The sequence below is a fragment of the Rhinopithecus bieti genome, unplaced genomic scaffold (assembly GCF_001698545.2).
Source record: "Rhinopithecus bieti isolate Rb0 unplaced genomic scaffold, ASM169854v2 scaffold_29388, whole genome shotgun sequence".
Classification (NCBI taxonomy): domain Eukaryota; kingdom Metazoa; phylum Chordata; class Mammalia; order Primates; family Cercopithecidae; genus Rhinopithecus; species Rhinopithecus bieti.
In genome coordinates, this window is record NW_016813389.1 from 1,680,585 (window position 1) to 1,703,422 (window position 22,838).

Sequence of the window (22,838 nt, forward strand, 5' to 3'; positions counted from 1 at the left end):
TTTATTTTATTTTATTTTATTTTGAGACGGAGTCCGTCTCTGTCACCAGGCTGGAGTGCAATGGCACGATCTCAGCTCACTGCAACCTCCGTCTCCCGGGTTCAAGCAATTCTCCTGTCTCAGCCCCCCTGAGTAGCTGAGATTACAGGCGCGGACCACCATGACCGGCTAAGTTTTGTATTTTTAGTAGAGATGGGGTTTCACCATGTTGGTCAGGCTGGTCTCGAGCTCCTGATCTCGTGATCCACCTGCCTCGGCCTCCCAAAGTGTTGGGATTACAGGCATGAGCCACTGCACCCGGGTGATAGGCTTTTAATAGAGAGGTTTAGGTGGAAGTTTCTTCTTTGGGAATCCTGGTTAGGCAGACAGATGTAGGCCCTGTGGAAACACAGGAAAAGATTGAGAGGGTTTTACTCTGAGTTGGTGGGGGCTGGATGGTTTTTTCGAGGGATGAGGGGTGGAACCGATTAGGAATTCCCTTGAGCTTAGTGGCCATGGGGTAGCCAGAATAATCTAATAAGGGCCGTCCCACTTGGGTTAAGAGGGTTGCCGGGGATTTCTCTTGGGGTTTGGAGAACGTAGTCTCCCTGATGGAGAGAAGGGTCGTCTGTGCTTGGGCGTGGTTGGGGTAAGGTGTGGTTCACATATTTCCAAAGGAAACTGCAGACTGCCTGTAGGAGCAGAGTAAGAGGGAATCGGGGGGGTGAAGGGGATTTTTGAGATGGCATAAAAGAGGCCAGAGGTCTCCCGGACATGAATTAAATTCACTAATCATTAGGGGTTTGCGAGGGAGAGCCCTAATTCTGAGAAGGACGAAGGGCAATAAGGTGGTCCAGTCATTGTGGGTTTGTAAGGAGAATTTTGTGAGAGTATTTTTTAGAATGCCATTCATCCTGTCTACCTTCCCAGAAGATAGAGGTCAGTAAGGAATATGGAATTTCTAGGTAATATGAAGAGCTTTTATAAGATTTGGGGAGGCCAGGCCTGGTGGCTCATGCCTGTAATCCCGGCACTTTGGGAGGTCAAGGCGGGTGGATCATCTGAGGTCAGGAGTTCGAGACCAGCCTGGCCAATATGGTGAAACCCCTTCTCTACTAAAAATACAAAAAATTATCTGGGCATGGGGGTGGGCACCTGTAATCCCACCTACTCAAGAGGTTGAGGCAGGAGAATTGCTTGAACCCGGGAGGCAGAGGTTGCAGTGAGCTGAGATTGCGCCATTGCACTACAACCTGGGCAACAAGAGCAAAACTCGGTCTCAAATATATATATATATATATATATTTGAGGTGATTTGGGTGGTGAATTCGAGATCGTTATCAGATTGCAATGAAGAGGGGACCCTGAATCTGGGGACGATTTCTGTAAGTAGTTTGGCAGCTACAGTAGAGGCTCTTTTATTGGTGGTAGGGAAAGCCTCAACACATCCTGAAAAGGCATTTACTAACACAAGGAGAAATCGGAGCCTCCTCACAGGGGGCATATGGGAAGTTAACCTGCCAATCTTGTCCTGGCAGATGTCCTCGGGTTTGATGGGTTGGAAAAGAGGGGGGTTTAAATTTGATTGAGGGGAGACCCTTTGACATATGGGGCATTGTTGAGAAATGGTTTAAGCTGTGCTTTTATTTCTGGGGTCTTGTAGATGTGGGTGTCCAGAAATTGTTGGATAGAGAACTGACTGGCATGAAATTGTCATGAATGTCCTGGAGGATGGCGTTCCTGTCTGCTTCTGGGAGGACCAGCTTATTACTGATGAAGCAATAGGGAGCCTAAAAAAGTGCCCCGGCCGCAGTGGCTCACACCTGTAATGTGGCTGAGGCAGGCGGATTGGATCACCTGAGGTCAGGAGTTCGAGACCAACCTGCCCAACATGGCAAAACCCCATCTCTACTAAAAGTACAAAACGTTAGCCGGGCATGGTGGCGGGCAACTGTAATCCCAGCTACTTGGGAGGCTGAGGCAGGAGAATTGCTTGAACCCAGGAGGCGGAGGCTGCAATGGGCTGAGATCATGCCACTGCACTCCAGCCTGGGCGACAAGAGTGAGGCTCCATCTCAAAAAAAAAAAAAAAAGTGCCCCAGCAGCAACCAATTATTGCATTTGTTGAAGCGGGTAAAAAAGAAGGTTGTCCCAGGTTAAAGGAAAAATATATTGGCTTCACGCCTGTAATCCCAGCACTTTGGGAGGCTGAGGCGGGCAAATCATCTGAGGTCAGGAGATTGAGACCAGCCTAGCCAACATGGTGAAACCCCCTCTCTACTAAAAAATACAAAAAATTAGTTGGGCATGGTGGTGGGCGCCTGTAGTCCCAGCTACTCGGGAGGCTGAGGCAGGAGAATCGCTTGAACCTGGGAGGCAGAGGGTTGCAGTGAGCCGAGATCACCCCACTGCATTCCAGCCTGGGTGACAGAGGACAGAGCGAGACTCCATCTCAAAAAAAAAAAAAAAAAAAAAAGATATTGGGGAATTTCTTGATTTGCCGAGGCCATTCTGGCTCATTTGTCAGCCTTGTGATTTCCTAAGGAAATATGACCCTCATTTGATTGGTGTTGCTTGCAGTGAATTATTGCCACAGTTTGGGAGCAAGGCAGCCTGTAACAAATGGTGAATGAGCTTTCCATTAACAAACGGGGTTCACTTTGTGGTGAGGAAACTGCATTCACTCCAAATTTGGGCACTGGAATGAATGATGTCCTATGCATATTTGGAGTCAGCGTAAATATTGACCTGTTTTCCTGCTGCTAGGGTTAGGGCCCTGGTTATGGCTATTAGCTCTGCCTGCTGGGAAGATGTGCCTGCCGCTAAGGTAGAGGCTTCTATGACTCTTCAGGGAGGGAGGACGGGGATGTCATCACTGTATCCTTCCATGATAGCATACCCTGCTGAGAAAGGAGGAACTCTGGACACACTGCTGTCTAGAAACCAGCCTGGAGCTCCCTTTATAGGTGTGTTGGTTAAATGATGGAACGTGATAAGGGAGTCATCAGTGATATTGGTGCAGGAGTGCAGGGATGACTCTAAGAGCGGTGTTGAGGGTAAAAGGGTGGTGGGGTTAGGAGGGGAGCATCTAAAGAGGGAGAGAAAGGATTGGAGAATGGTTGAGTGCTGGGTCTGGATGCAGGAAGGGGATACTGTTTGAAGTGCCCTGTGGCTGAGCATATCTTGCAAGTCATGTGATGAATAAACTTGCTGGGGTTTATAGAACGTGAACTTTTGTGCCTCTGGGATAATTAAAGAGGCTGTGGCTAAAATTTTCAGGCAAAGAGGCCAACTTTTATAGATAAGATCTAGCTGCTTAGAGAAGTATGCAACAGGTAGAAGAGAGTCCCCTGTGGGCTGGGCCAGAAGGCCTAATGCTTGGTTTTGGGAGCTGTGTAAGTATAAATGGAAAGGTCAGCTGGGGTTAAGGAGACCCAAAGCAGGGGCCCGGGTTAGAGCTTCTTTTAGGTGGGACAAAGCATGATGAAGTTCAGGGATAGGGACAATAAGCTCAGCAAGGTTTCCCTGTAAGGCCTCATATAATGACTTGGCAATAACTACAAAATTGGCAATCCATAGCTGGAAATACCCCATGAGTCCCAAGAAAGAGAGACAGTCTCTTTTGGTATGAGGGAATGGGATGCTCTGGACCATCTGCTTGTGTGTTGAGGGAATTTCCCAGGTGGCACGGGTAATCACGAGGCCCAGGTATGAAACTTTGGAGGAGGCTAATTGGACCTTTTTTCTTTGGACACCTGGTAGCTGTACTGGGTGAGGGAGTTTAAAAGGGTGACAGTATGCTGAATAGAGAGTTCCTCTGAAGGGGAACAGAGCAGCAGGTCATCTACATAGTGAAGGAGGATGTGAGGTGTTAGGCAAAGCTTAGAGAGGTCTGCTTGAAGGACTTGTCCAAAAAAGTTGGGGGGCTGTACCTGAAACCCTGGGGGAGGACAGTCCATGCGAGCTGTTGGGAAATGTTGGTATCTGGATCCATCTGGGTAAAAGCAAACAGGTTTTGGGAGGAAGGGTGTAGAGGTATAGTGAAAAAGGCATCTTTAAGGTCTAGTACTGAAAAATGGCTGGTGTGAGGGGAGATGCTGGAGAGGAGTGTATAGGGATTAGGAATGACTGGGTGTGTAGGGATGAAAGCAGAATTGATTTGGTGAAGGTCCTGGACAAGCCGGTAGGACCCATCTAGTTTCCAGATGGGGAGAATAGGGGTGTTCTGAGGGGAATGGGTTGGAATGAGGATGTTGGCAGTTAACAGTTGGGAGATGATGGGCGTGAGTCCCCGAAGCTTCTCAGGGCTGAGGGAATACTGTCAGACTGTAATCTAATGAGAAGGATCCTTTAATGAAATTTTAATGGGGAGTGGTGGGCCTCCACGATTGGATAATTTGTGTCCCAAACAATAGGATTTGTTTGAGTTATAATGCTAAGGTCAGGTGTTGGCTCCTTATCTTCACGTAGGGAGAATTTTGGTTCTTGGCATAAAAATAAGTGAGGATGGCTTTGGCCAAGAGCGCAAAGGTGGAGGAAGCCACCCATTTGTGCAACAGGTCTCTACTTAGAAGAGGCGCGGGGCAATGTGGGATTAACAGGAAGGAACGTATGAGGGTAACGTCCCGAAACGAACAATATAAGGGGGGTGTTTGGAGGAGAGTTTTCTGAATGCCCTTTATGCCAATAACAGAGATTGAGGAACGAATTAGAGGTGTGGGGAACAATCCTGGCAGAGGGAAGGACGTTGAGCAAAGGTAAACGAAGGAACTTCTTGCCATTTGCCATTTCGATAAATGAAGTTATCTAAATCCCTTAAAATTTGGTGGTCGAATGTACTGTTTTCAGGCCAATGGTTACCGTTGTCCAATTTGTATTGAGGCCAGGCAGTATTGCAAAAGAATATAAGGCACTTCACTTTAATGTCCCCCTTTATACCAAGTTTAGAAAGTTTACGAATCAGGAAACCTGGGGGGGGAAGGAGGAATTTGAGATTGATTGGAGCCCATTGAGATTTGACAAGGGAAGGTCAGGGGTGTCTGCTGTTAGACTAGGCATCCCCAGAAAAAGGGCAGAGATGGGAGAGCCTCTCAAGAGGAGGTAGACTGAGGGGAGAGGTCAGGCATCCCTGAACATCACCCTCCTGATGGTCCTGATGGTCCCCAGGAGACCGGAACTGCGGACTTGAGTTTCCTGGGTAGCACAGGAGAGATAAGTAGGGGCAAACCTTACCAATTAGTGTCTGGTGTTGGATGTTTTAGAAGGAACCGGCAAAGGACCTCTCAAACTGGAGCTATTGGGGAGAAACAAAAAGTAAATTGCCCAGATCGAGCAGTTGGAGGCAAAATTCTGGGCCCCGGAGTTTTGAGAACCCATCCAGGGGTATCCCTGGCCAGAGCCTCGAAGTCCTCTCCTGTCAGTCAATTACCCAGGCAAATCACTTTAAAAAAAGACAAAGGGGGCCGGGCGCGGTGGCTCAAGCCTGTAATCCCAGCACTTTGGGAGGCCGAGACGGGTGGATCACAAGGTCAGGAGATCGAGACCATCCTGACTAGCACAGTGAAACCCCGTCTCTACTAAAAAAATACAAAAACACTAGCCGGGCGAGGTGGCTGGCGCCTGTTGTCCCAGCTACTTGGGAGGCTGAGGTGGGAGAATGGTGTAAACCCGGGAGGCGGAGCTTGCAGTGAGCCGAGATCCGACCACTGCACTCCAGCCTGGGAGACAGAGGGAGACTCCGTCTCAAAAAAAAAAAAAAAAAAAAAAAAGACAAAGGGTTGAGGACTAGGCTAGAAGCCAGAGAACCCTCAGGATCCAAGAATTAGCCCGGGATGAGCTGTCAGGGCCCACTGCTTCCTGGGTTGCAGGAGAGTTCTCTGCCCCAACACTCATCCTGGGTTTTGGCAGCAAGTGTTGGAATAGAAAGCTGAAGGAAAGAACAGGCAAGAAGGCAGCTCTACAGTGGAGATGGATTTATTTATTTTTATTTATTTATTTATTTATTTATTTTTGAGAAGGAGTCTCACTCTTTCGCCCAGGCTGGAGTGCAGTGGCACAATCTCGGCTCACTGCAAGCTCTGCCTCCCGGGTTCACGCCATTCTCCTGTCTCGGCCTCCCGAGTAGCTGGAACTACAGGTGCCCGCCACCACGCCCGGCTAATTTTTTGTATTTTTTAGTAGAGACGGGGTTTCACCCTATTAGCCAAGATGGTCTCAATCTCCTAACCTCGTGATCCACCCACCTTGGCCTCCCAAAGTGCTGGGATTACAGGCGTGAGCCACCGCGCCGCCTGGAGATGGATTTATTAAGAGTAAACCTGAGAAGGGTTTCTGGCCAGCAGGCTCGGGAGCAAGCTTTTCATATAGCCTGAGGCTTTTTAAAGGGCCTGGAGGGAGAAGTGTGCTTTTTGTTTTGTTTTGTTTTGTTTTGTTTTTGAGATGGAGTTTCACTCTTGTTGCCCAGGCTGGAGTGCAATGGTGGGATCTCAGCTCACTGCAACCTCCCCCTCCCGGATTCAAGCAATTCTCCTGCCTCAGCCTCCCGAGTAGCTGGGATTACAGGCGCCTGCCACCACAGCCAGCTAATTTTTTGTATTTTTAGTAGAGACCGGGTTTCACCATGTTGGCCAGGCTGGTCTTGAACTCCTGACCTCAGATGATCTGCCCACCGCAGCCTCCCAAAGTGCTGGGATTACAGGCGTGAACCACCGCGCCCGGCCCAGAAGTGTGCTTTGAGGAAAGATTCTATGGGGGACTGTGTGAGGCTCTATTGCAGTTACAGCCTTATGCTCTGTTGAAGCTATGGGTGGGGTTGACATTTGCGGACTGTTTTGAGACATAGAAACTTGATACTTTAAGATGGTGAAGTCTTGTGAAGATGGCGGCGCTTTTGTCTTATCAGACATAGCCTGTTGGAGGCCCCTCTCTCTTGGCTCCTCAGGGGCCGGCATGGCCACCTCACTCCCACCAGCTTCCAGACCTCGACTCCTGTGTGGGCCTCAGTGTCCTCATCTGCAACTTGGAACAAAAACTCAGTCCTAAGCCAGCAGCCCTGGGGAGCTGGGAGAAACCAGGCAATCAGACCACCAGGTGGGCAGAGGAGAGGGTTCCAGGAGACAGTTGCAAAGCTTCCTGGGACTCTGAGAACAGAGAACCCTAGGGGTGGGGCTGGAGCTTTCTAGGGGCTGCCAGTGGTTGAGCCCAAGGGCCGAGGCAGCAGCTGGGGGCCCTCTGCTGTGAGGAAGAGGTCCCAGCTGGAGGTGGGGAGACGAGTCACCTGGCTTTGCAATCTGATGGGCAGGGAGGAGAAAGAGGCTATGGTGCGCGTGCATGGGTGCATTGGAAGCTATAAGGCTCTAGTGCGCAGGGCCGATGGGCTCTAGGACCCTGGAATTCTCTCAGCAGCCGCCCTCACACTGGCCAGTCCCCAAGGCTTATTAGTATTGTGACCGCTATTATTGAAGGACCCCCTCTCCCTGTCTCCTGCGCCCACCCACAGCTGTCCAGCCTGGGGGATGCGAGGATGCCCTCCAGGTGTTCACAGCTGGGGTTCTGGGCCAGAGATTATCAGAGTCTGAGCAGCCTTGGGGGACGCTGAGGCAGGGGACCGGGGAGGAGGGCACCTGGAAAGCTGGTGGGGAGGCGGTTTATGGGAGGCCCCACAGGAAGACAGGACGCCCTTCCCTCCCATCCCCCGCAGGGAGGAGCTGAGGCTGGAGCCTGGGAGGGGAAGATGGGAAAGGCACTCTTGGCAGAAGGAACAGCGTGTGCTAAGGCCGGAGTGAGGCGGTAGCTGAGAACCAGTTGTGTCTAGCCAAGAGGCCGAGAGGGAGGAAGGAACGGGTGGCGCAGCAGGGCACCCATGGCAGGGCCTTGAATGCCCGGATAACTCATTCTCGCTCCTAGCGCGGGGCTGGGCCGCCCTTGGGCCCCTGGGGAGGGCGTCAGGCGGGATCATTTGTCACTCCCTCCGCCCCCTCCCCTTCCCTCTCCCCATTCTCCTCCTCCCGCCCCTCCCCTCCTCCTCCCCGCTCTCCCCGGCCCTGTCCCGGGAAGGCTGGACCGGCCCGCGGCTCCCGCTTTCAAGTCGGCCTCCCGGAGTCTCCGGAGCAGTCCGAGCGCGGGGGCCGCGGGCGCGGACTTCAAAGCCCGCCGCCCCCAGCCAGATCCGGTTGAGGGAGGGGCGGGCGAGCTGAGGAGGGAGGCAGGTTTCGGCGGATTCCCCTTTCATCCCGCGGCTGCAGCCGGGCGCAGACCTCGGGGAGGCCCGGCGCGTCCCCGCTGGGCAAGTCCCTGCAGGGCCGCGACCGGGAAGGGAGGGCTGGGAGCGCCACGAGGCCGCGCCGCTGAGCGGGGGAGGGCTGAGCCCAGACTGGGGGCTTCGCCCGCCTGCGCCGTGGGACCTCAGGCCAGCCCCTGCCTGTCGCTGGGCCTCAGCTTTCCTAAATACCCTGCTCCCTGCCCCCCGAAGCCCCGGCACGGGACCTTTCTGGGGAGGGGCATTTGGGAACATTCAGTGGCCCTTGGACAGCTGCGATAGGAACAGGAAGCTAAGCTGGGAGCCCGGGCTCTCCTTGGGGTACCTGCCCCTGACCCCACCCATCCCACCGGGGAGGAACCGCTTCCTGCATCAGCCAAGCCCTACCCACAGTGTAACCTGTGGTCCAGCCTGGCCCTCTCTGTGCTTAGCTTCCTAGAATGCTGAGGGGGTGGCGGCTGAATGCTCTCGCTCCCTCCAAGTTGAGGTGTAGTGCACTTGTCGTCCTGTTTCCCGGTCCGTAAAGTAAGGGTGGAGGGAAATAGCTCTCCCTTTCTGGTGTAACCATAAGGAAGTGGCTGCCTGACATTCTGTAGCCGTCCACGTGCCCCACCCAAGCCCCACAGAGCCCTATGCGTAGATTAAGGACATCCTTTTTTTTAGGTGAACAGCTGAGGCAGAGGCGGTGTCGCTTGCCCCAGGTCTCAGCTGGCAGAAACTGGGACCTGACACAAAGTTGCTTGGGCTTTCCTCCAAACTTCCTCCCTGCCGATGGTCCCCGCTGACTGCAAAACAGTCACAGGGGAGGTGAATGCAGGCTGGGAATTTGGAAAGCGGACACTGACATAACGTAGTGTGCAAGGGCAGGAGTAGTATCACCCCGGCTTTACAGACCCAGAAACAGACACCGGGAGGTTGCGAAGCCAGCCAAGGAGCAGAACTGGGTATTGACCCAGATTTTGGGGGCCCCAGAGACTTGAGGTTTAGCCACTGCCTCTGGAGTGAGAGGGGCAGGGCACTTACTGTGTGTCAGGCCCAGGCTGGGAAGCATCTTGACCAGCACAAGAACCCCAGCTGGGAGGTGGGTGGCATTGTAGGAAAGGGGTCCAGATCCAGACCCCAAGAGAGGGTTCTTGGATCTCTCGCAAGAAAGAATTCAGGGTGAGTCCATAGAGTAAAGTAAAAGCAAGTTTATTAAGAAAGTAAAGGGAGGCTGGGTGTGGTGGCTCATGCCTGTAATCCCAGCACTTTAAGAGGCCAAGGTGTGCGGATCAAGAGATCGAGATCATCCTGGCCAACATGGTGAAAACCCGTCTCTACTAAAAATACAAAAAGTAGCTGGGCCTGGTGGTGCATGCCTTTGTCCCAGCTATTTGGGAGGCTGAGGCAGGAGAATCGCTTGAACCCAGGAGGTGGAGGTTGCAGTGAGCCAAGATCACACCACTGGACTCCAGTCCGGCCACAGAGTGAGAAGAAAAAAGAAGAAGAAGAAAAAAAAGAAAGTAAAGGAATAGGCCAGGCATGGTGGCTCACCCTTGTAATCCCAGAACTTTGGGAGGTTGAGGTGGGCAGATCACCTGAGGTCAGGAGTTTGAGATCAGCCTGGCCAACCCCATCTCTACTAAAAATACAAAAGTTGCCCGGCGCGAGGGGGTGGCTCAAGCCTGTAATCCCAGCACTTTGGGAGGCCGAGATGGGCGGATCACAAGGTCAGGAGATCGAGACCATCCTGGCTAACCGGGTGAAACCCCATCTCTACTAAAAAATACAAAAAACTAGCCGGGCGAGGTGGCGGGCGCCTGTAGTCCCAGCTACTCGGGAGGCTGAGGCAGGAGAATGGCGTGAACTCGGGAGGCGGAGCTTGTAGTGAACCGTGATCCGGCCACTGCACTTCAGCCTGGGCGACAGAGCAAGACTCCATCTCAAAAAAAAAGAAAAAAAAAATACAAAAATTAGCCAGGCGTGGTTGCATGAGCCTGTAATCCCAGCTACTCAGGAGGCTGAGGCAGGAGAATCGCTTGAACCCACAAGGCGGAGGTTGCAGTGAACTAAGATCACACCATTGCACTCCAGCCTGGGCAACAGAGCAAGACTCTGTCTCAAAAAAAAAAAAAGAAAGTAAAGGAATAAAAGAATGGCTATACCATAGAGCAGCGCTGCGGGCTGCTGGTTGCCCATGTTTATGGTTATTTCTTGATGATATGCTAAACAAGGAGTGGATTATTCATGCCTCCCCTTTTTAGACCCCATAGGGTAACTTCCTGTCATTGTCATGGTATTTGTAAACTGTCACGGAGCTGGTGGGAGTCTAGAAATGAGGACAACCAGAGGTCACTCTGGTTGCTCATCTTGGTTTTGGTGGGTCTTGGCCAGCTTCTTCTTTTTTTTTTATTTTGAGACGGAATCTCGCTCTGTCACCTAGGCTGGAGTGCAGTGGCCGGATCTCAGCTCAGTGCAAGCTCTGCCTTCTGGGTTTACGCCATTCTCCTGCCTCAGCCTCCCAAGTAGCTGGGACTACAGGCGCCCGCCACCTCGCCCGGCTAGATTTTTGTATTTTTTTTTAGTAGAGACGAGGTTTCCCCGTGTTAGCCAGGATGGTCTGGATCTCCTGACCTCGTGATCTGCCCTCTCGGCCTCCCAAAGTGCTGGGATTACAGGCTTAAGCCACCGCGGCCAGCCTTGGCCAGCTTCTTAACTGCAACCTGTTTTATCAGCAAGGTCTCTATGGCCTGTATTTTGTGCCAACCTTTATCGCATCCTATGACTTAGAATACCTTCACTGTCTGGGAATGCAGTAGTCCAGTAGGTCTCAGCCTCATTTTGCCCAGCCCCATTCAAGATGGAATCGCCTTGGTTCAGACACCTCTGACAGTGATATGACCATTGTGCAGGCCTGGGACTGAGACACAGAGAAGTGAATGGTGAGGCCAGGCACAGTGGCTCATGCCTGTAATCCCAGAACTTTGGGAGGCTGAGGGGGGCGGATCACCTGAGATCAGCGGTTCGAGACCAGCCTGGGCAACATGGTGAAATCGCATCTCTACTAAGAATGCAAAAATTAGGCCAGGTGCGGTGGCTCATGCCTGTAATTCCAGCACTTTGGGAGGCCAAAGCAGGTGAATCACCTGAGGTCAGGAGTTCAAGACCAGCCTGGCCAACATGGTGAAACCCTGTCTCTGCTGAAAATACAAAAATCAGCCCGTTGTGTTGGCAGGCACCTGTAATCCCAGCTACTCTGAAGGCAGAGGCAAGAGAATCACTTGAACCGGGGAGGTGGAGGTTGCTGTGAGCCGAGATCGCACCACTACACTCCAGCCTGGGCGACAATGCAAGACTCCGTTTCAAAACAAACAAACAAGAAAATTTGCTGGGGGTGGTGGCACACCCCTGTAATCCCAGCTACTCTGGAGGCTGAGGCAGGAGAATCGCTTGAACCTGGGAGGTGGTAGTCGCAGTGAGCTGAGATCACATCACTGCACTCCAGCCTGGGCAACAGAAAGAGACTCCATCTCAAATAAAAAGTAAATGGTGGGCCCCAGTCTCACCAGAAGTGACTGAGTCAGAATTGGAACCCAGCCTCTCTGGCTCCTATGCCCCTGCACTTGATTTAGAGCTTTGCCCAAAGAGAGCTGTACTGCCTACCCACTGCATCAAACATCGCATGGTTCCAGAGCCCTGGAAGGGTGTCTCTGCATGGGGCCTAATCTGCCAAGAGGGGGCAATTTTAACCGGCCTCCAGCAAGATGCTGAATGTACCCAGGCTGGTGGGCTGGGACAGGTGCCCAGGTATCTAGCAGATGCCAGCCCAGCCCAGAGATTTAAAATTCCTCCCTGGAAAATCAGATAATCAAAGAAGTCATATACCGTGAAATGAATGTGATCCTTGCCAGAAGCCTAGAGGGAACATCTGAGAAGCACTGCATGGCAAGTGCAGGCACGGGACCCTCCCCCTTGCCGTATAGGCAGGGAAACTGAGGCACAGTATGCGGCAGGGAGATGCTCACAGATAGGACCCCGACCCCTTTGCACAGCGTTCATTCAGGGCCTTCTCTGTGGCAGTCTCTGTTAGGGACCTGTCCAGTCTCTGCATTCTTGGAGCTCAGGGGCTACTGAGTATGGTCCGTGTGTGCCAGCAATGCCACCACTGTTCCGTCCTGATTGTGGTAAGTGCCACACAAGGAGAACTGTTGGGGAGCCGGCTTCATTTGGGAGGGCTTCCCTGAGGAGGTGACATCTGAGACCTGATGTTAAGTGGGAACCCGTGAAGCTGGTAGAAAAGCATTCTGGGTAGCGAGGAGGGCATGTGCAAAGGCCCTGGGGTGTGAAGGAGTTTGGCTCAGGAGCTAAAGGAGAAGCCAGAGGCCTGCTGCAGAGTGTGAGGGGAAGCATGGAGGGGGAAGAAAGAAAGAGGAGGGAGGAGGCAGATGGGCCAGGGCTTTTGGGCTCAGAGGAGTCCCCAGGACTTCAGTGCTGGAGGGCGGGGGAGGGACAAGCAGGGGGAGTCAAGGCTGGCAACCAGGAATCCTGCTGGATGTGCTCAGGGACACCCCAGGACTGCAAACCCCAGGAGAGTCCTTACTGGGAGCAGGAGAGCAGCGGGAGCGGTTTCCAGTCTTGCTCTAAAGCCTGCTCTGTTCTCTCCTAAAAGAAAAAGCAGATCAAAAGAAAAATTTGCAAGTTAGATTTACCCTTAATTCTATTAAACCACCTAAAACTGTCGGAAAATAATATTAAGGTTTTTTTTTCTTTTTGAGATGGAGTCTTGATCTGTCACCCAGGCTGGAGTGCAGTGACATGATCTTGGCTCACTACAACCTCCGCCTCCCAGGTTCAAGCGATTCTCCTGCCTCAGCCTCCCAAGTAGCTGGGATTACAGGCGTGCGCCACCACACCCAGCTAATTTTGCATTTTTAGTAGTGATGGGGTTTCTCCATGTTGGTCAGGATGGTCTCGAACCCCTGACCTCAGATGATCTGCCTGCCTCGGCCTCCCAAAGTGCTGGGATTACAGGGGTGCACCACTACGCTCGGCTAATTTTTGTATTTTTAGTAGAGATGGGGTTTCACCACGTTGGCCACACTGGTCTCAAACTCCTGACCTTAGGTGATCCACCTGCCTTGGCCTCCCAAAGTGCTAGGATTACAGGCATGAGCCACCATGCCCGGCTCATAATGTTAAGGTCTTAACTACACAAACGCTAGAAATTTCAGCCTGGAAGGCCCATAGAGAACATTCCCTGTCCTCCCAGCATTGGGGATGGGGGAGGGGAGCCAAGAGGCTCTGGGTGGGAAGGGCTAGCCGTATCTGTTCAGCCAGTGAGCCCCTCCCCATCCTTCTTGGGCAGGCCCCCAGGTGTGGTCTGGTCCTTCTCAGAGTGCGCTGTTTACAGGGATGGGCTGTTCCTCTGGTAGGACAGACAGCTGCTTGGAGGAAGGGGATGAGCGACTCTTTTTTTTTTTTTTTTTGAGAAGGAGTCTTGCTCAGTTGCCCAGGCTGGAGTACAATGGCACAATCTCAGTTCATTGCAACCTCCACCTCCCGGGTTCAAGCGATCCTCTCACCTCAGCCTCCTGTGTAGCTGGGATTACAGGCATGCGCCACCACACCTGGCTAATTTTAAAAATATATTTTTAGTAGAGATGGGATTTCACCATGTTGGCCAGGCTGGTCTCAAACTCCTAAGCTCAAGTGATCTGCTCGCCTCCGTCTGCCAAAGTGCTGGGATTACAGGCCTGAGCCACCGAGCTGGCCAGGGGTGAGCAATTCTTACTCCTTGTCTGGGGAAGGAGGGAAGGAGAGTGAAGGGAGAGGAAGGACAGGAAGGAGGAGGGAGTCAGAGAAGAAGAAAGCAGGAAGGAGGAGGAAAGAGAGGGAAAAACAGAGAGAAGACAGGGAGAGAGGAGGCAAGCAGAAGGGAGGGAGAGAAGGGAGACGAGAGAAAGGGGGAAGGGAAGAGAGAAAGGAAGGAGGGAGGAAGGAAGGAGGGAGGGAGGGAGACATGAGGGAGTTAAGGGGGAGGGAGGGAACAAGAGGAGAAAGCAAAGGAGAGAGAAGGGAGGGAGGAAGGAGGGGTAAGAAGGGAGGAAGAAGAAAATTAGGGGGTAGAAGGAAGGGGGCAAGAATGTGGAGGGAGGGGAGAAATGATAGAGGAGGAGGGGGAGAATGATGGAGGGGAGAATGAGGGAGGGGAGGAGAGGAGAGGGGAGAGGAAGAGGGAAGGGGGAGGAAGCTGTGCTGAGTGGCAGTCACTGGGGAGGGGTGTCCCCACTGTCTGTCACTTCCCTCATAATGGTATCAGCTCCTCCCCGCTGCTGGCCTTGGGCCAGGGATTTCCAGGTGGTGCCCACCTAATCCTCACAAAGGACTCGACCTCAGTCACCCAGCTCACCAGACCCCAAGCCTGGGCAGTTCGCCGAGGTCTTCCACCCCAGGCCCTCCCTGGGCCTAACCCACGGGTTGACTCAGGAGCCAGGTGCCATGCGTGTCCATGCATCCACGCATGTGCTCTGTGTGTGTGTGCGCGCGTGCGTGTGTGGTTAGGAGTGCAGAACTGGGCAGGACTGGCTGGGCTTGGATCCTGGCTTTACCACTTCCTGGCTGTGTGACCTTGGGTGAGTGACCCAGCCTCTCTGTGCCTCAAGTGTGAGCAGTAATGGAGTTAATCAGAGAAATCCCACAGCACAGTGCTGTGTTCAACTTTATCTACTATGATTATTATTCCAAAAGGGCTGACCATGAGATTTCTTTAGGAATGGGCTCTAAACTGGAGGGAGGGGTTCGTGGATGGGTCTCAGAAGGTCCTAGAAGGGCCTAGAACTGGTTGTATCGCTTGCACCAGGGTGGATGGCACCTCCAGTACTTTGGAGGTTTCATCCCACACAACTTTTTATTTTTTTATTTATTTTTAATTAATTAACTTATTTTTTAAAGAGATGGTGCTGGGGGGGTGGGGTCTCACCTTGTGGATCAGTCTGGTCTCAAGTTCCTGGCTTCAAGCGATCTTCCTGCCTTAGCCTCCCAAAGTGCTGGGGTTACAGGTGTGAGCCACACACAGTTTTTGAGGGGCTGCTGTCACTTGCCTGTGGCTAGTCAGGACAGGACCCAAGTTGTCCTGCAGACCTGCCACAGTTGCCCACAAGTGCTCAGAGAAAGTGAGCCCCTTCACTCGGGAATTCTTTAAAGGCTGAGACAGCAACACACTTTGTATCTAAACCAGCGCCCTTTATGGGGAGGCACAAAACCAGATTTCAAAGGCGAGCTTTGGATAAACACACACAATTAAAATAATGCTTCAAACCCAAATGGTGAACAGAGCAGCAGCCCCAGGCACGTTCACCTGGCTGATGCTGGCCCTCCCTGGCGACCAGACAGGCCCAGGGGGCACTCCAGGAGCCTCAGTGGTACAGCTGGAGCCTAGGAGACCAGGCCCCCAAATCTGCCGCGCGCCCCCAGCGAGCCACCTGGCCCCACCCACCCTCCAGGCCTAGCTGGGACTCCTGCCAGCTCCATCCTGTGGCTCTGTCAGGCTGAGAGACTCCATTGCCCAAACCTCACCTGCTGAAGTTGGGGGCTTCTCCATCTGGCATCAGGGAGATTGTAAGTCTGTGCTGAGGGGCAGTGCCCACCTGGGAAAACATGAGCCTGCTCCTGGGGGGCCACTGCAGCTTGGTGAGTTCCAATCCTGGTTCTGCTGTGTGGCCTTAGGACAGTGGCTGCACCTCTCAGAGCCTCATGTGGAAATGGAAATCATCACAGTGCCTCCGTGGCTCCCTCCTTGGCAGCCCTTGCAATGAGGGCAGGAGAGAAGCTGTGAGGAGGCTGAGGGGGTTTGGTGAGCATGCGGAAGGACATGGATTCCACTGTGCCAAGGCCAGGCTCTACGCCCGGACCACCAGAACACCCACACTTGCTGTGTGACACTCTGGGCTCCGGTTTCTCCATCTATACAATTCCGTGGCCTTGAGAGAGCCTTTTATGATTTCCTGGTCGGATTGTGAAGTGAGAAGCTAAGCGCAGAAGAGTGTGTACAATACAGAATGTGTGTGAAATCCTCACGAAAATATGAAAACCACGCATGCGCATGCCTCCTTGTATGTGCACAGAATATCTCTGGGAGGTACACAGGAAACTGGGTTACCCAGTGGGAGGGACCAGGGTTAGGTGAGAGACCAGCAGGGAGGGGCTTTCTTCCCACTGGTTTCTCGTTTGTGCCTTCCAAATGCTGTGCACAAGCATGCTATTTAGTCAATACACAGGTGTAGGGGTATTTTTAAAGGCCTCTCTGGTCAGGCACGGTGGCTCACGCCTGTAATCCCAGCACTTCGGGAGGCTGAGGCAGGTGGATCACTTGAAGTCAGGAGTTCAAGACCAGCCTGGCCAACATGGTGAAACCCTGTCTCTACTGAAAATACAAAAAAATTTCCGAACGTGGTGGCATATGCCTGTAGTCCCAGCTACTTGGGAGGCTGAGACAGGAGAATCACTTGAACCTGTACGGCAGAGGATGCAGTGAGCCGAGATCGCACCATTGCACTCTAGCCCAGGCAACAGTGCGAGACTGTCTCAAAAATAAAAATAAAAGTCCTCTCAGAGTTTTGCTGCTCCTGACCTGCCTGCTGCTGGCCCAGCTCCCAGGGAGCTGCCCTGAGGTGTCCTGGGGGGCCACAGCAGGGTTCTGGGGTCAGGCAGGACAAAGCTCACTCCTGTCATCTCCAGGGAGCTGCCCATCTGACCAGCCTCACTCCAGCCCCTCGGTCTCTCTGCCTGGCCGATTCTTCCAGGAGACCCTCTGCAACCTTCCCGCCAGCCCTCCGCCCAGCCGCAGCTCAGCATTGCCATAGTTTAGTGCCTGTGTATGGGGTAGTTATATCTGTGGGACCCCGGGTAAAATGAAAAGCAGGACCTCTTGTGCCTGATGTATTGCAAATTTCAAGATGGCAACCGCACAGCAGGAAGCCTATGCAGGGCCCTTCTAAGCCTGGGGCCCTGTGCACCTGCAGGGGTCACACACCTGTGCAGCCGGACCATCTGTATCTCCCCAGTCCAGACACGGGATCCCTAGGACAGAGTTTGCCAGGATAGCCAGACTGGACACACTGGCTATGGCCCTGCTGTCCATGGCCTTGCTGGGCTGGTGGAAATCTAGGCCAGCTTCCTAGAGGAAGAAACCTCACTCAGCCTCAGAGGAGGCAGCTGCTCTGTGCTCCCCTGCACAGCTGCCTGGGCCTCCCTTTCTTATACAATTTCTTATCTGGAGCTCAGCTGTGTGACCCTGGTCAAGGTACTTAACCTCTCTGTGGCCTGGTTTCTTGATCTGCAGGGATTGGGCCTACTCCCGAGTCGTGCCCTCCTTCAAGGGGAGGTAAGCTTTAAGCACGGAAGTGTTTAGAGCAGCATCTGCAAATAGCACTTGCTCCATAGCGTTCATCATGATTCCTCTGCGATTTCCTGCTGGACTCTGAGCTCCATGAGGTCAGGCCCCGGGTTCATCTTTTTCTCACGGATTTCTGCTTACCCTGATTAACGTGGCCAGATAGTCAACATGACCAGAACAGCTGTGGGCTGTGTTATAAGTTACTAGAAGAGGCCGGGCGCGGTGGCTCAAGCCTGTAATCCCAGCACTTTGGGAGGCCGAGACGGGTGGATCACGAGGTCAGGAGATCGAGACCATCCTGGCCTACACGGTGAAACCCCGTCTCTACTAAAAAAATACAAAAAAAAAAAAAAAAAACTAGCCGGGCGAGGTGGCGGGCGCCTGTAGTCCCAGCTACTCGGGAGGCTGAGGCAGGAGAATGGCGTAAACCCGGGAGGCGGAGCTTGCAGTGAGCCGAGATTGCGCCACTGCACTCCAGCCTGGGCGACAGAGCGAGACTCCGTCTCCAAAAAAAAAAAAAAAAGTTACTAGAAGTTACTTGGGGCCGGCCTGGGGGAGGTGATGTCCCCTGGAGAACATGCTTCGGGTCACTGAGATGGCTGGCAAGTGTATGGGCCAGGATGTTCCTATAGGAAGATCTTTTTGGGGTTTGCTGCACTCTTCAGCCATGAGAGTTAGACGTCTTCCCAGAGCCAGGCAGGGGGCCTCCCTGGGAGTTTGGGGGCATCACTGAAGCCTCCTCAGCTGCCAGGTGCAGTAAATAAGCCAGAGAAACATAGGTGGGTGAGTCTTTAAGGATCCCGGGGCTCCATGATGGCAGAGGCAGAGGAGCTGCTCCAGGCCACCATGCTTGGGGTCCGAGTCTGACTCTTTGGGAGAATTCCAGAGCCCTAGAGACACCTGACCCAGTCTGGTGAGTCCAATCCCTGCTTCTGGCCCAGACACCATCCAGCATCCAAAGCTGGCTCCGATGGGTTGAAACAGCACTGAGCTTCCCCCTTCTTGGTGCTGTTCATCGGGGAATGTTGAGGCTTGTGGGGCTGCCTGGAGGTGGTGTCACATGTCTCCATGGAAGGGTTTCACTGCCTCCAACAGGAAGGTGCAGACCATCTGTCACTTAGGGTGTATTTGGGAGGGAAGACAGAACGACCCAGAGAGGCAGAAATGATGGAAGAGGGCGGGCAGGTGGTGGGGGTGGGGTCGAAAAAATGGCCCCAATAAAGGCTGTGCAGCTGGAATGAGTGCTGGGCAGCCCCACATGGCTGGGAAGTGGGAGGTGTGTGTGTGTGTGTGTTGTGTGTGTGTGTGTGTCTATCTTGGCTAGGGCAGGTGGTGGGGGTGGGGTGGAAAAAATGGCCCCGATAAAGGCTGTGCAGCTGGAATGAGCGCTGGGCAGCCCCACATGGCTGGGAAGTGGGGTGTGTGTGTGTGTGTGTGTGTGTGTGTGTGTGTGTATGTATATGTGTGTGTCTATCTTGGCTAGGGGAACACCAGCCCTTCCCTCTGCCTGCTCAACAGCTCTCCCATGTCGGTTTCTTCCCCTGGTCCACGCCGAGAATTGCATCACCAGCCTTCCTGTGGGACCGGAAAGGCAGTAGCAGTCACCTGCCTTTCCCTGCATTCCTCTGGTCATTTCTGACCATGCCCCCACCTGGTTTCCGTCAGAAAGCCCAGGTGTCCACCCCATGCCCCACACAGAGGATTGAGTCCCTGCTGTCTGCTCCCAAGGCCTCTCATCCCAGCACTTGTCACTGTGTCCTGGAAATGCCCAGTTTGAGCGACGTTCCCCATGACTCTAGGCTCCCAGGGGCGGGGCTGCCCAGGCAGGTACCCACTCAGGGCCCAGCACGGGTGTGGTACTTGGCTGAGTCTCTTTGGGCTGCTTAACAGATGACCAAAGCCTGGGTGGCTTCGAAGCAACAGAATGTATTCCTCCCAGGCTGCAGGCTGGCAGTCCGAGATCAGGGTGCCGGCATGGTCGGGTTCCAGTGACGGCCCTCCTCCAGGTTGCACACTGCTGGCCTCTTGCTGTATCCGCACAAGGAGGAAGGGGCAAGGCCTTTCTGGGGCCTCTTTTTTTTTTTTTTTTTTTTTTTTTTTTTTTTTTTGAGACGAAATCTTGCTCTGTTGCCCAGGCTGGAGTGCAGTGGCATGATCTCGGCTCACTGCAGCCTCCGCATCTTGGGCTCAAGTGATTCCCCTGCTTCAGCCTCCCCAGTAGCTAGGATCACAGGTGTCCACCACCATGCAAGGCTAATTTTTTTATTTTTAGTAGAGATGGGTTTTCGCCATGTTGGCCAGGCTGGTCTCGAACCCCTGACCTCAGGTGATCCACCCCCCTCGGCCTCCCAAAGTGCTGGGAGGCGTGAGTCACAGCGCTCGACCTCTGGCCTCTCTTATAAGGGCAGGAATCCCACGTGTGAGGGCTCCACCCTCATGACCTGATCACCAGTCAACGGCCCCACCTCCTCATACCATCACATTAGACCTGGGGTTCCAGCATATGAATTTTGGGGGGACACGTTCAGTCCATAACAGAGCTGAATGAGCTGCCTGCAGAATGGCAATCGGCCTGTGGGGCAGCTCCCATCCCTGGAGCCCCACCTGGGGCTGGCTTCCCTCCGGCCTGCATCTGCAGGGCTCCCTGGCTCCTGGCTCCCTCCTCTGCCTCCCACCAGGCTCCTGCCTGGAGCCAGTGCCCTCTTCCCCACTTCAGTCATGGGTCCTGCCCACCAGCCTTGAGGCTTCCAGCTCCTTCCGGACCCTGTGCACCTGCCCAGTTCCACCCTCTCTAAATAAATGCCTCTCCTTCCTTGACCTTGCCCTGATCCTCCCTGCTCCGAGGGGCCCCGTGTGCGGGAGGAAGAAGCAGCCCCCAGAGGACCGCGTTCAGCGGGAGACGGGGCTTCCCCGTGAAGAGGTGCTGAGTGCGAATCCCCACTCCAACACCTGGTCACTGTGTTATCTTGAGAAAGGGTTGAGCCTCTCTGGGCCCTGGCTTCCCCAACAACCAAAGGTTGTAGAGAGCGGCTTACGAGAGAGCTCCTGTGCATGCGGCCGAAGGCCTTGCTGGCGCAGGACATCTGTAGGACCAGTTCCAGCTCCAGTCGGCACCACCAGCACGCCCAGGTGAGACCCCCTGAGCCCTCAGGGTTTCAGTGTCCTTATCAGCAAACGGGGCTAAGGAGCCACTTTGCAGGGGTGCAGAGGCGTGGGGAGGTGGGGACACCTAGAAAGGGACAGTGACCTCCTTCCTCTGCCAGCTCTGCCTTCTGCCTTGGGTCAGAGTCATTCCTTCCCCTCCACCCAAATAGACCCAGCTCCCATTCTCCCCTGCCCTGGCTGGGCACAGGACTGCCCATGGCCAATGGCAGGGGTGGGGGTGGGGGGTGCGCCTGCCTTGATCCCAGCTGCTCAGATGGGTCTGAGTTGCGGGGAGCAGAGCTTTCCTGGCCTCCCCGACATGCTGCTTCCTGAAGCCCAGGAGGGGAAGCCCTCCACACCACAACCCCCACACTCCCACCAGCCCTGAGTGGAAATGCCCCACGGAGAAGGTCCCTCTTGGGGCCACCAGTCTGGGGTCACTGCCAAAGAGGGTGAGAGATGGGCCCCGGAGGGTCCCCGGGAAACAGCTGGGAACGGGTCCATCCCCTGAATGCCTCGCTCCCTCTCTTCCTCATTCCGTCCTTGGTCACCCTAAGTTCATGGTAGGGGACATGCTGGTGTACAGACAAGTGGCTACAGACGGCCAGGGGCAGGCGTCTGGGCCTCCAGGGCAGCAGGTGATCCCGAATGTGGGGGCTGCGGCCCTTGGAGGCCCTGCGAGACGCCGTGTGTGTGTGAGGTCGGCCTGTGTGCACGGGCTGCTTGTGGGGCAGGACTCCGTGTACCTGTGTGGTGTGTGTCTGAAGGGGGTGTCTGTGGGGTGTTGTGTCTGTGTACCGTGTGGGTGTGGCCCTGTGGTGTGCCTGTGTCTCGAGGTGCTTATCTTGGTGGTGGGTGTGAGTGCCAAAAGCGACGGGACTGAGGCTCCCGTCCTCCGTCTGTGGTCTGCGGGGAGGGAGCGGGCAGCGCAGGGAGCGGACAGGAGCGCTGCGGGATCCCGGGGCCTTGCGGGCCGAGCCACAGAGGAGAGGTGGAGGGGAAAGTGGGGAGGAGGGTGGGGGAAGAGAAAGGGCAGAAGGGGAAGGGTAAGCATAAGCGGGGGGGGGGGGGGGGGNGGGGGGGGGGGGGGGGGGGGAGCAGGTCTCCCTGCAAGCCCCGCCCAGCGAACCCCCAACAGCGTGGTGCCCCCCGGCGCGGGCAAGAGCGTGGAGTCCGGGGTCGCGGGGGCGTCGAGACCCGCCCAGGGCTCTCCACGCGGACTCCGGCTTCAGTGCTCGGCGCTGCCGCACGGCTGTAAGCCCAGCAATTTTGGGCTGAACAAAAGCGAGAGAGAGGGAAGTTGGGGGGCGGGAGCGGCGCGTTTCCTCCCACCCGCCAGGGCCGGCAGCGGGCTCGTAGCAGCTGCCAGGAGGTCGCGCGGCCGGAGCTGGGCTGTGCGGGGCCAGCAGCGCGGAGGCGGAGGCCGGCGGGCGCCAGCGCCGCGCGAGGGGAAAAGTTTCCGACCCCGGAGCGAGAGGCTGAGAAGTTTCGGCCGCGCCAGGCGGCGCCAAAGCCAGGCCAACACTGCCCCCGCGTGGGCGCGTTGCGGCGCTGCAGCCGGAGCAGGGGCCAGGGCCCGCCGAGGCCCTTGGGGGAAACTGAGGCTCAGAGAGGGCGAGGTGGGCTACGCAAGGCCACCTGGAGGAGGGGCGGTAGAATCAGGCCTGCTGAGACCCGCAGGCTCTCCAGGAAATACAGAGCCTGGCTCAGGGGACGGGGCGTGAAAGTCCAGAAAGGGAGAGGGGAGGGGACGTCCCAGGGACTGAATGCAACTCCTCGTCCTGGCTGTGTCTCCACCCGCTTCCTTCCAGGAACCCCCCGAGTCCAGTAGTCAGGTACCCGGTGGAGGGGCGGTGGCAGCGCTGTCTTCTTCCTATCCCCGTAGAGTTTGTCTAAACTGAGTCTAGCTCTGTTGCCCTTCTTCTGGAGTCAGGGCGCCTCTCCCAAAAGGCCTCCCCCATCCACAACCCATTCGGGCCCTAAGGACCCCCACCAGCCACCGCCCAGCCCAGTCCCACCGTTTGCAGCCCATTCCTTTGCCATTAAACAAGGCGCCAGGGTGTGGATTCCCTGCCGTTTCCTCAG